Source organism: Hemibagrus wyckioides, linkage group LG29 (genome assembly GCF_019097595.1).
Source record: "Hemibagrus wyckioides isolate EC202008001 linkage group LG29, SWU_Hwy_1.0, whole genome shotgun sequence".
Taxonomy (NCBI): Eukaryota; Metazoa; Chordata; class Actinopteri; order Siluriformes; family Bagridae; genus Hemibagrus; species Hemibagrus wyckioides.
In genome coordinates this window covers 13,729,559-13,747,255 of record NC_080738.1, presented here as the reverse complement: position 1 = coordinate 13,747,255, position 17,697 = coordinate 13,729,559, and the positions used below count along the sequence as shown (strand labels likewise).

General features: G+C 37.9%; 1 protein-coding gene across 16 annotated transcripts in view; it reads right to left on the bottom strand.

Moving 5' to 3' along the window:
• Positions 1 to 17,697, bottom strand: part of nrxn2b (neurexin 2b) — a 599,225-nt gene that overhangs the window by 161,938 nt on the left and 419,590 nt on the right. The gene's annotated exons all lie outside the window — the stretch shown is intronic.

Genomic DNA, 17,697 nt, shown 5'->3' with positions numbered 1-17,697 from the left:
TGCTAAATTCCCTTCCTTTTTGATGTTATGCCTTTCCTTCATATTAAGTAGGAAAATGAACAGGCGGAGTGGAAAGGAGGAAGATTTGGGGTTGTGGGGAATGCTAAATCTGAGAGAGGATCCTTTTTAACACTGATTTCGTGAAGGTCTATCATAAACGACTGCTATAGATAGATAGATAGATAGATAGATAGATAGATAGATAGATAGATAGATAGATAGATAGATAGATAGATAGATAGATAGATAGATAGATAGATAGATAGATAGATAGATAGATAGATAGATAGATAGATAGATAGATAGATAGATAGACACTTCATTGATCCCATGAGGGAATTTCTTGTGTTACAGCAGCTTAGACAGTTACAAGAAACATCACACACAAAAATATAAATTGTAAAATGACACATAAAAGGGAAACGTGAACACCTGCTCATGAAAATATCCAATAAGCCAATCATGTGGCTGCTGTAGAATGCATAAAATCCTGCAAGTACAGGTCAAGAGCTTCAGTTAATGTTCACGTTGACCTTTCGGAAAAAAAATCTGATCTGTGACTTTGACCGTGTCATGGTTGGTGGTCCCAGGCGTGCTCGTTTGAGCATTTCAGAAACTGCTGATCTCCTGGGATTTTCACTGCCACAGTCTCTAGGGCTTATGTGGACTGGTAATAAAAAATAAATAAATGAATAAAAAACGATCCACTGAGGGCAATATGTGTAATCAGAAACGCCTTGTTCAAAATGCTGGTAAAAATTGTAAAGTATGAAATTCGCCTTTGCGTTTTCGAGAACTTTTAAATTGACAACATAAATCATAAACTTATCAGTCGATCCCTAATGATTAAGCCAGATGGAAGAGTGGTGAGGAGAACCTCCCCGAGACGATATGAGGAAGAAGTCTTGACAGGAACCAGACTCCAGTGGGAACCCATCCTCATCCGAGTGACACTTAATAATGAGATTATATAAAATAATTTCCCTTCCATATCTGTGGCCCAAAGGTGTAATTAAATAACCAGGAAACTCATTCTAGTTTTAACAGCAACTCCTATTTTGTTGACGTTATCAACTGATGGTCTGACGGATGGTTTGGTAGTTTGAGCTGTACTCTGTACGTAATAACCACTCTGTACAACTGTGTTGAGCAGAAAAGCATTTCAAACCTCAAACCTTGAGCCGTGCAAGCTCAACAAAAGCAGAAAACCAGCCTTATCAGCTGAGAACAGGAATCGGAGCCTGCACGTGGCACAAGTTCATGGAAACTAGCTTCGAAAGGATCTGAAGGGGCTATTAAATCATAGACACGTTGAATCAGTGAAGCAAATAAGTACAGTGATTGTATTTTTATCAGTATTATGCACTAATCATTTAGTAATTACTTCATTCAGCTTAATGGAAATTTTGCAATGAACTATTATCATCTATTATGTTGGTGAAAGCAAAGAAACCTGCTGTTCCACAAACAAGCTTTATCTGCAGAGAGAAGGGCCAGATAATCACTAAGAGAACTGCAAGGTACAGAGACAAAGGCATTTGCAGCTACATCTGTGCTGTAACATCAGGTATGAAGCTCGCCATAGGGATCCAGACGCTACTTGGCTGCCAGGTGGGACATTTTGTGTCTTCCTCATTCGTCTCTCACGTCTTAACTGAGAACGATGATAATGCTATGCCCAACAGAAAAGCCAGCAGTGGGGATTAAGTCCTGTATTAATCACACTGCCAGACTTGATGTCCCAACAATATGATGCTTTCCTAGCTTGAGGATGGGGTTCTTTAATCCCTGTATGATTTTATTCAATTACCCTTCTTTTTTTTTGTGCAACATTTCCATTACAGAATTGAGAACAGATAGAAAAGAAATGTTCTATTCAGAACAAGTGCTAAGAGAATAACACACTTCAGAAATTTAGCATGAGACATCTATTTCTTGACATGGCTAGGAAGAAAATCCTCGCAGGCAGAATTTCATCAATAAAACCTAGCTTTCGTGCTAACATACATTATAGATCACACATCCTATACTATACTTTTACAGACCAGAGATTATAAATAACCCTGCCTTCGTTTTCTATTGGTTCACAAAACCAGGGTTTGCGAATTCTATATAAAAGTCATCTTTTTACGTTCCAGTGAACCTGCATTTCCACAAGGAGAGTATCATCCATGTTTAGTCTGACCAAACTATCAGGTTCACATGTTTCTTTCATGTGTCTCACCATAGCGAGGCGTCAATCGTTGTTTGGCGTCAAAGATTCTACGGCTAAACTGTAAATGTTGGTTTCTACGTATATGTCTAATCGTCTGTCGTCCATCAACTCCTCCATCCCAAGTGTCTGCAGCAGATGTCAGGACAAGCGGATGAGAGAAAACCTCTTTCCCTTATGCACTGGGAAATAGGTCACTGACTCATATTGCGCTACAAGGCATGATTGAGTGCTGTCAATTCACTCAAAAACGCACAAGTTCCAATGTCCTAATGGCCACTTCTCACTGAGTCTGATACAATAAATGACAAACGATCAGCTAGAAGTCATTTATTACCAGTGATGAGTTGCACAGCAGCTGCGTGGTCCACAACATTTTCAGCCTTGTTTCAGGCTTTTGAATAGGTTGAGAATATTTCAATTCTGGGCAGATAACAGGAAGTCTCTTATCTTTCCTTGGCCTCGTCAGGAAGGATTACACGCAGCTAATTATTTAGAAATTTTCTGTTTAATTATGTCTTATTGTGTGCTGATATTGCCTCAAACATATTCTTAACACTGAATTGCTGCAGTTACAAAAGTGACAGACAGTGGCTTAGAATTTCAGACCGCTTCACAGACTGCTGATACAAAACAATCTTGTCAGCAATGAATTTGGCTTGGATGCTCCACAGCTACTTTAAATCAATATTTTAGTGTTTACTATTGCCTATAGCACAGACTGCACCACTAATTCCAACAGTTTTGTTCGAGGATCGGTGGCAATAGATTCTGTCGCTGCTGGATATGTTTAAAATTGTGAATTTGACCCAAAACAAAAACCACACTGATTCATGATCAGTCACAGCTGAAATTCAGAAAATGGCTATTTACCTTTTTTTAAAAAAAAATAAAAAAAAAATCTATTATTATTTACAGGAGTAAATAAACTGGTTTGCTGTAGCAGTAAGAAATTACTCTTACTTGTACTCTGAGAACTGAGCAAATCTTTTAGATTCTTATTTTAGACATGTTTCTAAGAAGACGATATAATAGTGATTATTATTGTTGTTGTTATTATTATTAATGTGGCCCAGCAGCTAAGGTTCTGAGATCAAAAGTCTTGCCCGGTCAAATCCCAGTGAAACTGTGTTGTACTCTTAATTATTGCCCTTACATTTAATCCGCTTAGCTGTATTTACACGATATCCTGTCCCAATTATAAGGATAAATATATCTACTAAAGGAATACAATAAGCCACCGAAATTCTATGTTTTGCATTGCTTATTATTTTTAGCTATTACAGCAAATTGTGATGGCACAGTGGTTCCTTGGCAAGCTTAAGCATTCTATGTCTGGGAACAGATGTGAGCACAATGGTATGTGGAGATAAATTAATATACAGATTAGCGGCACTAACTCCCCGTGTAATGATCGTGTCTTCGGGAATCTCCTGAAATGGCCTCCTTACTAAGCTCAGTGGCTGTTGAGACAGCAGTCCATTTTACTGCTTCTTAAATAATGCCACCAATAGGGAATAAGTGTACTTTTGAGGGTTGATTCATAAAAGCCTATTCTGTTGAACAGCAATATAGGCTTGGGGTAGACTTCTATACGAAGATTTTTTTTTTTTTTAAATTATGTTAGCTGCTGTCAATAAATCTATCAAGACAGGGCAAGCAGATTTCCTGTAAGCAGAATAAAAGTAGACTAAAGTTATAGAATAGATCGAATAAAAGTTAAATCAGATTGTAATTGTAGAGCTGAGGAGGACTTGCTTATGAAAAATATGAAGATAAGAAGTTATACATAACGGCAGGGCAATATTATTTGATCAGGGTGAAACTGTTACAGAGTCAAAGGTTTGATTTTTCCATATTCTTTCAGATGTTCCTCCAACATCGCCCCCAAAAAACTGGAAGGTTGGATTGGTCATGCTAAATTATCCCAAGCTGTGAATAAATGTATGAACTGACTTTTATGTATTCCTACTTAACACCCACGATATACTCCGGGTCCACCAGTACCCTGACCAGTATATAAAAGAATGATAAGGAGCCTAAACCAAGGCTACCTTAGCCTGTAAAGCTGTGTCTCTGGGCCCTTGAGTATTATCTGAGAGTTAAAATTCCAGTGATGCCGTTAGACTGTAGCTGCGAGTTGAAGCATTGCCAATTCTGCTCTCCGAATGTGAAGAATTGCATTGTTAACCCCCCATCAATTACTGAGGCACTAGACAACCATTTGTATCTGCTAGCTCATGTATACAAAATGGTCCACTTCGCATTCCCATCCACTTGCACTCAGATGCCCTATGGCATTATTATTTTTTTTTTTTTAAAGAAAGATTCAGTTGCTTCACGTGTCCAGAAAGAAGCACATGCTGGCTCGGGATTAGTGCATGACCTCTGATGAAGAGCTAGTTAATTAACTAGAGCAAAAAAAGGAAAAATTGTGGCATCTCTGCAGAGTTGGTCGATATATATTTTTCTTACTCAGTGTGCTGTACATTAATGTCAAAGCGTCATGGCTGAAGAAAACTCTTATGGAATTTAACTCAAAGAGCTTGTTCACTCTCCTAGCTTAAGAAGTACATTCAGGCTCTTTAAAAGCACGCTTACACTTACCCAAGTATTTTACCCGACGCTTTTACAGTTTTATCCTGAGACCACTAAATTGTTCTTTAAGAGCATCCTGTTTATAACTTACCATTTTTCTTTTTTAACTCTGTTCAGCCCTAATCTTGTTTTTGCTCTCTATATTTCCTCAGAGACTTGAATAACGCTCACTGAGTAAGTGGACCTGTGGAAAATGTGTAAGCTCTCCTCTTCCCTTTTACCCCCTTGAGGCAAAAAAACCCCTCTCCTCTCTCTCTGGAGTTAAGTGACTATACATAAAAATAAAAGAGGTAAATAAATACAACCAAACAATCACCAAGAATGGAATAGCAAGATCAAATTAAGTTTTTAACCAGCGCTTTCATTGGAGACCTGAGAAAGACCTCGAAATAACAATGTTCCAAATGAATGGAGTGTAAAATTTTTAATTTCAGTCCAATTTTAAGATTTCCAATCTGTAGCATTTGCTTATTATTATTATTATTATTGTTATTAATTAATAATATATTAATAATTAACATATAATAATAATAATTTATTATTATTATTATTATTACTACTGAAGACCATTTAAACAGTTCATTGGCATAGAAGTGAGTCAAAATAACATCTACTTGTGCCTTTCAGCATTTACCCTGATTGGTCATTTTGTACTCCTAGCTGTTTGTGCTCTGCCTTATATAGAATTTTGTGGGCTTCGCTACATACAACTCATCTAGTATTGCAGACAAAACTCCAGAGCTGTGTCAGGAACGCGCGATACAATATGGATGTAAGTATGAAGTATGAAAAAAACCTTAGTTTGGCTACTAATGCATGCAAAAACATCTACACACAACTTTAAAACATTGATAAATGATGGTGTGTGTGTGTGTACTGTAGGTATTTAGCGAAACGCCCCCCCCCCCCCCCCCCCCCAGTTTCTACAAACATTGCTAGCAAGCTTAATATCTCTGATCATCAAAATACTGAGCGGAAAATTCCAAACTCTTCAAACTCTATTCAGGCTTTCATTTCAAAGAAAATCAGTTTTGAAAATGCCTGGATTGCAGCTCAGTGGCTGTAACCTGTTCCCATTGAGGCAGTATAGTTCCAGGGTGATCTCTGAATGAATCAATTCGTCTGACGCCACGGCCGGGTCTCGCAGTCACTGACTCGAGGACACTAACACATATTGAGAACATGGCTACAAAGCTCGCCTGCCTACTTTATAGCTTCGATTTTTTTTGGAGTATTTTACACTATCATTGTACAACTTTGTATTCATGATATCTGCTGACCTTATCACCTTAATGGCCTGATAGTTTGCCTTCACCAATGATTCAATTGCCCTTCTTTTATTTTACTGTCTTATCAGTGCCATATATACAGATTTATATCGATCTATTGTCACATTGCACCATATTTATCTTCATGTCCCTCCCATATCCCTATAATGAATCTGCTGAAAGTCTATACACCAGACTTGGCCATCCTTGGCCAAGTCGGGTTTGGTGTTTGTCCAAGTCATGCAGTGATGAGTGTAAAATAAAATGAAACCGAAATGGCCACTTAAGGAGTCACGGGTGTGTTGATGGCTGCCTTTTCACGATTGTCAGGCTCAGTTTCATGCTCATTACCCGGATGCCTACCCACTGCTTGCTGTGGCAGTGGTTGCAAAGCCTCTAAGCCGAGTGGGTTGTTTGTAGGGTTTATGTGGTTTTTAAAAAACAAAAAACAAAAATTAAGTTATTAATTAAAGCAAGAGTTGTAATAGTGCATGTTTATCCTAATATTATGTCTACATTGCTCCAAATATCTCTCATACCAAAGTCTAACTACCTTGAGCTCACACACTTTTGCCCATTAATAAATAGGAGAACGCAAAAAATGCTATCATATTATACAGTTATCATTCTATTATGCTGAATATTCTTTGCCTAAAATATATCACCAAGTTGGTGAAGGAGTTTTGGAGCCCATCGTACAGCTTGAAAGACAGAAAAGAAGACTAGATATCTGCATGAACTCTGCTAAGATTAGAAACATAAGGCCTTTTTATAATTTGCTCTGACTTTCCGTTCTGTGAAGAGGATCTCGATCTCACCTGATACTGATACAACATGAAAGCACAAACCACAAAGGAAACGGAACATTGGGAGCAGATATCGTCGTCCTTGCTTTACAATCAATTACACCGCAGCGCTCTTGAATTCTCTTGATTAGTGTTTTATAACAGCGGCTCTGATAGTAGTACATAAGATACAGTAAACGAGTGTATAAGTTTAAAATAGGAAAGGGGCTTTAATTACATGGAAAGGCAAGTATACTCTCAGAGGAGTTATCTGGCCTAAATGAGATTTAAAAATTGCAAAGGTATGAAAATGTCAAACTCAAGGAAGACGGAGAAAAAGAAGAGGGAAAAAATACAAAAACAGGAGGAAGGCTGCTGTACGTGAAAGAACGAAAGACAGAACAGAATCTGGATAAAAATCTACCACTATATTCTTCCTCATATTTTATTGCATGAAAGGATTAACGGCATCTGCCTGGCTCATTAGTATAAAGCCAGCCCATGCCACTGAGTGCTTTGCTTATCTCCACGGCCAAGTGAAAAGTGTAACAAATGTGGCCCTCTTTCTGTATGGAATTATGAGCCTGTCCTGAATGCTTAAAAGATGCTTCGTATTTATTTTATTGATTGACGTTAAGTGGCACTGAGAGGAACGCTGCATCGCCTTCACCCGGGATTGCAGAGAGACCTTGAGAAGATGCAGATGCAGGTGTAATTGTGAGGGCTAAGGGACTTGAATGGAGCAAAATGATGCATAATGTATTATAATCAAATGCAATATCACATGATTCTGTACTTAGGTGCAATCAGCTAAACCGATGTACTGCTGTTTTCATCAATGCCCTTGTCCTGTCCTTGCTTCTCTTGCTACTGTAATCTGGACTGATATTTACTTTGGGCCGCAAGTCACCTTCGCTGTCTGTCCTTGTTAAAAAGCATAAAGCCTTTACAAGGCAGAGAGTAAGGAAAACAGCTAGATCTTATTTTGGTTCTGATGATACTGCTTCGTGTCTGATATATTCATAGCCTACATTCTAGTATGTACAGTACAGTATATCAGCTATCCTCCAAGTATATCAGGTATCCTGCAAGTATATCAGCTGTCCTGCATATTCCCAAGTGTCCATCATTGAACTCATCCTTCCGTTCAACAAAACAGACAAAAATTATTTTTGTAAACCTTTGAATGTTTGGTAATGTCATACTTTAAGTAAGGTTGTGCCTCAATACGGTGTCTAAGTTGTGAATCAGTATAACGGGGGGGGGGGGGGGTATGCATGTGTTGTGATACCTCACTACTGGCATTTTCTGATAACAGGCAGGACTGACATTTCTGAAATTATTTTGTTTTCTTTCTGTTCGGTATTTCAGCCAGGATAATAGGCCAAGCTAATAAATATTTTAAAATCACTAAACACTAAAAAGCTGTTAGACTCCAAACAAATCACAGACAGAACATTAAATACAGATAAAAATTGCTAACGTGCCGAATTTTCAACCTGAGAGGCTTCAGAAAATATGACGTCATTTCCATGAATGGAACTTTTTTGAGCATTGTGGGATTTTTAGTGAGCGAACGTTCCAATACAGTGAACAGATTTTGCATTAAAAAAGCGCATGACCATCTGATCTGAACTGATCCACTGGCTCTGAATTGCTTTAGTGGAGGCCATTACATCGTTCCACCATTTCCTTAAACACCTTCACCTCATACACTTTCTAAAGTTGCAGTCTGCCATACCATATAACTTCTACCTAACTCGTCAGTGGGAAGATCGCTGACTTTTACGACCAAGTGTTGTTCATTTGAAATGCTTGAACTTGACTCCTGTGACTCATCCATCAAGCTCATTTATGTGAATTTACAACAATGCCGATCCTATCTACAAGACAGAGATAGCTCATAGTCCATGCTCATACATCAGGTGCAGTTTTAAACATGACTGACAGATTGGGTCACTGGCTGCAGTGTTGCTATCACTGAACTGATCTCTGATGGTGAACCAGGCGCTCCCTATCTGTATCTATCAAGTAAGGTCACATGTACAGGCGGCAGTCGGTACTGAGCATCCTTCGCTGGGCTGCTGATGGGGTGAGGTGTTTGACAAGCTGGGAAAAGGATCAGAGATAACTTCTAACATGTTATGGTTTATATATTCATAGGTCAAGTTTCCGTGAGCATTTTTCCGAAGGAGTCTCCAGTGTCGAGGTCAGACGGAAAAACTACAGTTAAAGCGTTACGTCACTGGAAAGGACTGAGGGCTTAACAGTTTCTTGGGAACAAGATCAGATGTGTTTTCTGGTCTTATTAACTTGAGAGATGGAAAAAAGGAAGAATAGTCAAGAGAAGTGAAGACATGCATGTAATAGCTGTACTCCTGAAAGATGCACATGAATGGAAGAGGATGCCCAAATCTGCTGAGGTCATTTTGAAAAAGTTCTTCTCAATATTGTGAAGTTTGCTTGATTCGATCAGAATCCTGATTCTAGATACTGTATTTTTAGCAAGAAATCCAGAAACTTATTTTGTGAATCTTGGACATAACTATAAACAAATTAAAAAAAAAAAAAAAAGTCACGTGGCGTTCTTTTCTGTGGTACAAGAGGAATAAATCACATTTGCTGTTATTGGAAAAGAATCTACGAAGTGGACACAGTATCTCCGCTTCACTTCAGGCCACTAAACCCCATCCTGTCATTGACTGCTTTTTCCTTTACCAACATATCCTGAAGCGTTATTCCTTCTTAACTTCTTAATTAGCCTTATACTCTTTCCATGCCAATCAATGGAACTGAAATATTTAAAAATGTCTTGGGGAGTTGGGAAGTACGGCTGTCATTTATCACTTTTTGTAGTTTCATGAGCAGGATGTCAGAATCCCGAATACAGGAAAGGAAGAAAATAAAGCGTCGAAAGCTTTCCATATTTGTTTCTGAAAGCAGCAGATGCAATATGAGCTGCTGGAGATTCTGCTAAAAGTGTCGGCGCATAATATGATATATGCGTGTTGTTCTTTGTAATAACTTGAAGACTTCTCGATCGTGTCTTGTTTACGCGCACGCTCGTCGAGTCAGACTCCCAGGTACGTTTGTTCGGCTTGGTTTCGAAAATCTGAATACGTTTGTAGGGATTCCAGCACGTCGGTACGCATGTACGCACACGTGTGCGCCGGGCTCAAACATTTATCTGCCGTCTCAGAGAGGTGGGTTATTGAGTGGCAGGATGACAGCATAGCTATAATTACTGCTAAGCCCTGCTTTCCTCTCTCTAATGACCAGGAGAGCAAATAACAGTTTGATTTAATTAAATCAGCAGCGAGAGACAGACTTCACCTCACTGAATCACTAGAGACGGAGTACGACACACACACACAACTCATTATCTAATGAACGTACATACACACACACACCAGGATTGAAAATTCCTGTTATATTCAAGCGACCTCAATTATCAGCTGCACAAACTCTACATCATCCTTTCCCCTCTGTCCTACACTGAAAAAGAGGACTTAAACGTTCTTTGATTCCTAAAGAGGTCGTACTCTAAACCGTTTCTGATGTGGACTTCATCGTAGAACCCCTTAGAAAGGTTTCTCTTAGACGAACAACGGACAGGAGCCTTTAAATAAAGAATAAGGATATAACCTTTACTTTGAAGGAGTTGAACCTGAAGTGCAGAAAAGTAATAATAATAAGAAACCAGATAAAACTTGAGCAAGAGTCCCTAACCAGCTTCCTAAAGCGGTTCTACCTTAACCGTAGGTGTAGAAATTGAAAATCTAGATGAAGCAAAGCTTTGAAATTTGTAGAGCTTTAAAAATTGTATAGAGAAAATAAAAAAAAAAAAAAGAAGTAGAACATTTGTAAGAAGCGAATAAATGTTTTATGAAAGCAATACTGCAGGATTTTCTGTAAGGCTTATGTCAAAACCTGTGGCATAAAAGTTCTTATGAAGGACGACTTGAACTATAAAAGAAAAATAACCATGGAAGACTTTTGTACGTTATTCAAAAAAATAAATAAATAAAAACAATTACCTTTACATATTTAGTAAGCCTATTTTAATGCCCACCAACTAATATATAATATATTTTAATACTATTAGAATTAAATCAGAAACTTGACGTATACTTTTCGCAGCTTTATTTAAATTGAAGCATACAAAATAGGGATAAAAATAATGACGCATCATGATGACTCAACCCATAACTCTTAGTATTCTCTCTTTGCACATACAGTAAATCCTTAACTGTCACCTCATATAATTTTGACCGAAATTCTCCAGCATTTGCTTTGTAAAAGATTTATGCTCATGAATGTGTTATAAAGACGCTATGTAGGTACCCTTCAAGTGAAGTGAAGTTTAGAACTTCTCAGCCTGTCAGTCAGGAAAAACTCTTCAAGTTATCATTCTGCCCGCGGAATAGAATTTGACTCGTCGGACATTTTTAGTCGGTGTAAAGACACGAAATATTTTATTGTTGGACGTCTGATGTACAAGTCCAGGATAATGTTGGCTTTCAGTGTGTGATGGTTTTTCTCCTTTTGAATTTTAGATGCTTATTTAAAAAAATCATGCTTTTTTGGGGTTTATTTTTAACCTTTCTATGAAAAATATTGCCTCTAGTAGGTTAGAGAAAAGCAAACACTACAAATTGTGTCTTTTTTTAAAGCGTGTCTACTTTATATGAGCTTCATATTAAGCAGTAATGTTGAGTAAGACATCTAAATGCTGAGCATGGACACAGCAAAACTAACACATTTTTAACCTCTGGTATAAAAGATTTAAAGTAGGTTTGCAAAGTAAGCAATAAAATCATGGTTTTTTTTTGGATATAATTTTACGTAATCTGTACTTAAAATTCTTTATTAAATCTAACGTATTTCTCGTATTTGGCGATACTGAACATTTTCAGGGGACTCTATACATCAGTAAATACACCGATCAGGCATAACATTATGAGCAGTGAGAGGTGAAGTGAATAAGACTGATGATCTCCTCATCATGGCACCTGTTAGTGGGTGGGATATATTAGGCAGCAAGTGAACATTTTGTCCTCAGAGTTGATGTGTTAGAAGCAGGAAAAATGGACAAGCGTAAGGATTTGAGCGAGGTTGAGGAAGTGATGGCTAGACCACTGGATCAGAGCATCTCCGAAACTGCAGCTCTTGTGGGGTGTTCCCGGTCTGCAGTGGTCAGTATCTATCAAAAGTGGTGCAAGGAAGGAACAGTGGTGAACCGGCGACAGGGTCATGGGAGGCCAAGGTTCACTGATGAACATGGGGAGTGAAGGCTGGCCCGTGTGATCCGATCCGACAGACGAGCTACTGTTGCTCAGATTGCTGAAGAAGTTAATGATAGAAAGGTGTCAGAATACACAGTGTATGACGGGTCAGGGCTGTTTTGGCAACAAAAGGGGGACCGACACAATATCATAATGTCGGTGTATATTCTCTGTCAATTGTCATGCACGTGATCAACCGAGTCAGGATGAACAAACACTGAAGACAAAAATGTTCTTGAAAACGCCTCTATTGATCTGAATCCTATCCAAAAAAAAACCCCAAAATAATACTGCTCAACTCGTGACATTGTAATGTACAAACATCACCTTTGCTGTCATTAGTGTGTGGCATTTTAATAAAGCGGCGACGCGGCCTCTGCCTCTTACAGACGATCAAAACCTCAAACAAATGGTTTCATTATGGCAACAAGCTAGTTCCCCCAACCCCCGGCTCTGTTTGTAGTATTTCTCCATTGATTTTCCAGCACTTGAAAAGAGATGAGAAGTGCCCTTTTGACTAAAACTAAAGACCTGAAAAACAACAAGACGAGGGAAAAAAAAGAGGAAGAAGGATAGGTTGACATTTTGAAGGTAGCAGTGCCAGAACATTGTGTCAGGAATGAAGGAATTATAGTGCGCACAAATGAGCCCTGCATGTCAACTATCCACTCACACCCATGCATACGAATTTCCTTTTTTCCCCCTCCTTTCTCTCTCTCTCTCTCTCTCTCTCTCTCTCTGATAACCTTTTCCTGTGTCTCTTTCTCATTCCCAATTCCATTCTCAAACATCCAGTGAATCATCTTGAACTGCTCTACTGCAAAACTGACTGAGAAAACTCTTCACATACTTTGGAACTATAAATATTGACCCCCCCCCTTGAACTTTTAGAAATAATTATTGGGATGCTTAAGCAGAAATCTACATAAAATATGCTGTAATAATTGATTAGATAGAAAAATCAATATAGTTTGTAAAAAAAAAAAAAATCTCTGAATAAATAATGGAAAAGTTGCATAAGTATTCGCCCCCGTTGCTGTGAAATTAATTATATTAAAGATTCGGTCACATTCGAAGGTGGTTCATCTGTGTGCGGTCTCCATGAAAATGTATATTTTCTCTGAAGGCTCCAGAGTTTTATGTTTTTAATAAAGGATATACCTCAAGAAATGGATCAGAGTTTTATCCATCATTAATATGATCTCAACCTCTGACCATCCCATGATGCAATATTAAATTCAATTTATTATTCATTAATTAAAATTCATTAGCTAAAATTAAATGAACGAATTTGGCTTAACTATAGCTATGCCTAGAGGAGGCAAAATTTCTGTAGAAAAAGGGAAACCCCTGTATATTCCCCTGTATATACACCGATCACGCATTATGACCACTAAGAGATGAAGTGAATAACACTGGTGATCTCCTCATCATGGCACCTGTTAGTGGGTGGGATATATTAGGCAGCAAGTGAACATTTAGTCCTCACTGTTCATGTGTTAGAAGCAGGAAAAATGGACAAGTGTAAGGATTTGAGCGAGATTGACGAAGGGTCAAATTGTGATGGCTAGACCACTGGATCAGAGCATCTCCAAAACTGCAGCTCTTGTGGGGTGTTCCCGGTCTGCAGTGGTCCGTATCTATCAAAAGTGGTGCAAGGAAGGAACAGTGGTGAACCGGAGACAGGGTCATGGACGGCCAAAGCTCATTGATGCACGTGGGGAGCGAAGGCTGGCCCGTGTGATCCGATCCAACAGACGAGCTACTGTTGCTAAGATTGCTGAAGAAGTTAATGCTGCTTCTGATAGAAAGGTGTCAGAATACACAGTGCATGACGGGTCAGGGCCATTGTGGGGACCAACACAATATTAAGCAGGTGGTCATAATGTTATGCCTGATCGGTGTATATTGTAAAAGTAATAGCATCATTGAACACCACAGTAAAGGCAGTCAGGGTTATAAGATAAATGAAATAAAATACTGAAATATTTAAAGTATTACATTATTTGAAATATGAAACATAGCCAAATATGAAATATATTTTCCAAACCTGATTCTATTTCTAAGTAGTATCTGGTGAGCTTTGCCAGAATAGCACCTATTTCTTATGCAGAAATGAAATATTAAACACTTGTGAGTATCTGAGCCTTTAAAAGTTTAAGATGTGTTTAATTGAAAGCTGTCCATGCAGCAAAATAACTCTGATTGTGTGTGTGTGTGTGTGTGTGTGGTGTGTCTAAAATATTTACAGTATGTTCTATCCTCCCGTCGAAGTGTTGTATTATGAATGGAATATTTGCTCAGTGTCTTTTTAAGGCAAAAACTATTTAACATGAACAGTAATGCACACACATTCACACAGCGTACAAGCGAAGTGAAAGCGAGGGAAGAGACGAAGGGTGCCAGTTGTTAATTATTCACTAGCTGTAATGCGCTTCATGTCTCCTGTTGATGTCGTCAGAATATCGGTCTCTGGGTCCCTCCATTTCAAATCTCTGGATCGATTTACCGTTAGTGTAGAAGCTGTTCCACTGATGCGAATATGTGTTTGTGATTATCAGGTCCTGCTACTTTGTGCTTTTATTTAAAGCCTTCTGATTATTTCTCATGGGCGGTGATGTGTTTTTAATAAGTAGGGGAAAAAAATATATTAGGAAATGCACAAATATGCAGAATATACTCTGTGGATTTCATTTAGTCAACAGAAATTGTTTGTTAAAATCCACTTAATTGTGGCAAGTTCTTGTTATAGTAATAATGCATTATAAGCATATTGTGTCACATATAATACATCATACCTTATAGTAACGTCTGAAGCCTTTATAAAATGTCAGGTAACCGCGCATATGACATTTACCATGAAACTGTCTAAAAAGAGCTGTGTTTGAAGCTTTATTATGTGTGTGTGTGTGTAGGGAGCATAATTGGCCTTGCCACTAAATAGGGTATTGTGGCGGCAATAACTGGTCTTGCCACTAATTGGGGTATTGTGGGTAGGGATAATTGGTCTTGGTTTAATTGGGGTATTGTGGGTGGGGATAATTGGCCTTGCCACTAATTGGGGTGGGGTGGGGGGGTCATTGGCCATGCAATTAATTGGGGTACTGGGGGAGGGGGGAATAATTGGCCTTGCCACTAATTGGGGTATTATGGTGAGGGGATAATTGGCCTTGCAACTATTTAGAGTATTGTATCTGTGGGAGCATAATTGGCCTTGCCAATATTTAGGGTATTGTAGGAGGGATAATTGGCCTTGCCACTAATTGGGGTATTTTGGTGGGGGGATAATTGGCCTTGCAACTATTTGGAGTATTGTGTGTAGGGGGCATAATTGGCCTTGCAACTAATTAGGGTATTTAGGGGGATAATTGGCATTACCACTAAATAGGGTATTGTGGCTGCACTAATTGGCCTCGTCACTAATTGGGGTATTGTGGATGGGGATAATTGGTCTTGCTTTTAATTGAGGTATTGTGGGTGGGGATAATTGGCCTTGCCAATAATTGGAGTAAGGGGGGGGGTCATTGGCCATGCAATTAATTGGGGTACTGGGGGGGGGAAAAATGGCCTTGCCACTAATTGGGGTATTATGGTGAGGGGATAATTGGCCTTGCAACTATTTAGAGTATTGTATCTGTGGGAGCATAATTTGCCTTGCCACTAATTGGGGTATTTTGGTGGGGGGGATAATTGGCCTTGCAACTATTTGGAGTATTGTGTCTGTGGAGGGATAATTGGCCTTGCCACTAATTGGGGTATTGTGCAGGGAGGGGGGTAATTGTCCTTGCCACTGATTTTACGTGCTGCTTACTCCCATAGTTACTTCTTACTTACGTTAGTAATACATATTTCTTTCTTTCTTTCTTTCTTTCTTTCTTTCTTTCTTTCTTTCTTTCTTTCTTTCTTTCTTTCTCTCAAAGAATTTCCTCCTTCCCTTGTCTCTTATTTTCCCCTGAGTTGATCCCAAGAGTACTTTGAAAATCTTTCCAAAATACACACTTTAGTCTTCTTGAATCAAATCCCTATTGGTTTAAATCCAAATCTACAAAACACACTTTGCTTAAAGTAAAAACTTCAACCCTGTATCTGATTCGTACCATGAGAGTGGATCCGAGTTTATTTTTTTTATTTATTTATTTTTTAAAAGCAGGAGGTCCAGGATGAATATTAACACGTACCTTTGTTTTTTTTTCCCGTCCTCTTTGTAATTTTCCCAGTTGCAGTTTTGCAGTCTAATCAGAAAGTAGAAGTGCAAAAATAGACCTAATGAGGTTTTAGATCAATTGAAATTTCACAGAGCCTGCAGCAAAACATATCTGCAATTAAATGCCACAGAACTTTCCAACGGAGAGAACAATGCATGGTGGATAGAAGCTGGAGAAAACTCATTAGGCGCACAGTGCTTTGCTTTGCCTGGTAAAGAAGAAGAAGAAAAAAAAGTTGGAGTGACGATGCAGGAATTACACTTTGCTTTACAGTAAAGAGCTGTGACTGAATCCTTTGCTTAGATTTCTTTGCGAGGGCAGCGAGGGCAGGTTTAATGGGACGGCCTGAAGCTTTTTATCTAAATTAGCCGTAGATGAGCTGGTATAATATATTGGACTGGAAAAAATATATATATCTGGAGAAGGGCACAGCATTTCAATTAAATGAAGTGAATAACAGTGGATAGGTTTAGATCAGGGCTATACAAGGAAAACCCCAGGATACGCTTCGTATTAGAATGACAACACTGAATTAATGTAGGAACCTTAACTGCTGGAATGCTGGGAGTGCTGGAAGTGGAAGCAATAAACTTATTCTCTACCAATATTTCACAGTCCATTTAACAGTTTATAACAAATTCCCCTTTGGCTTTTTAGCTTTCTCCTAGCAAAGGCAAAGTACTTCATGTGTGTCCATGAGCTTCTATCACATTGGGATGCTTTAGAAATTTGGGTTATTGAAAGCATCTGAGTACGTTTTCAAAACTCAATTTGATTAATTTTTTGTAAAGATTTTTTCCATAAAAAAAAAAATAAAATAAATAAATATATATATATATATATATATATATATATATATATATATATATATATATATATATATATATATATATATATACACACACACACACTATGCCAATAGGAAATTTGTCAGGAGCAGAAATTTATGGGTATATTATGTTTGTGTGGGCTTTCAAATATCTTTAACAAACAATTTATTACCTTTTCACAAACCCCCCCCAAAAAATTAAAAAAAAATTAACTAACCAAAATTGTTTGGTCAAATTTAAGGAAAAGTTGTTTTGCATATTTTATATAAAAATATTACATAAATTAGATATATTTATTTATTTATTTATTTATTTATTTATTTATTTATTTATTTATTTATTCATTCATTCATTCATTCATTCATTCATTCATTCATTCATTCATTCATTTATTTAGTTAGTTAGTTATATTTTAATATTAAAATCGGCTTTTAAGTATATAATTTTTATTTATTTTTTTAAATATTTATTTTGTAAAGAGAGAGCAATTTTTTGGAAGGAGTCTCCAGTGTCA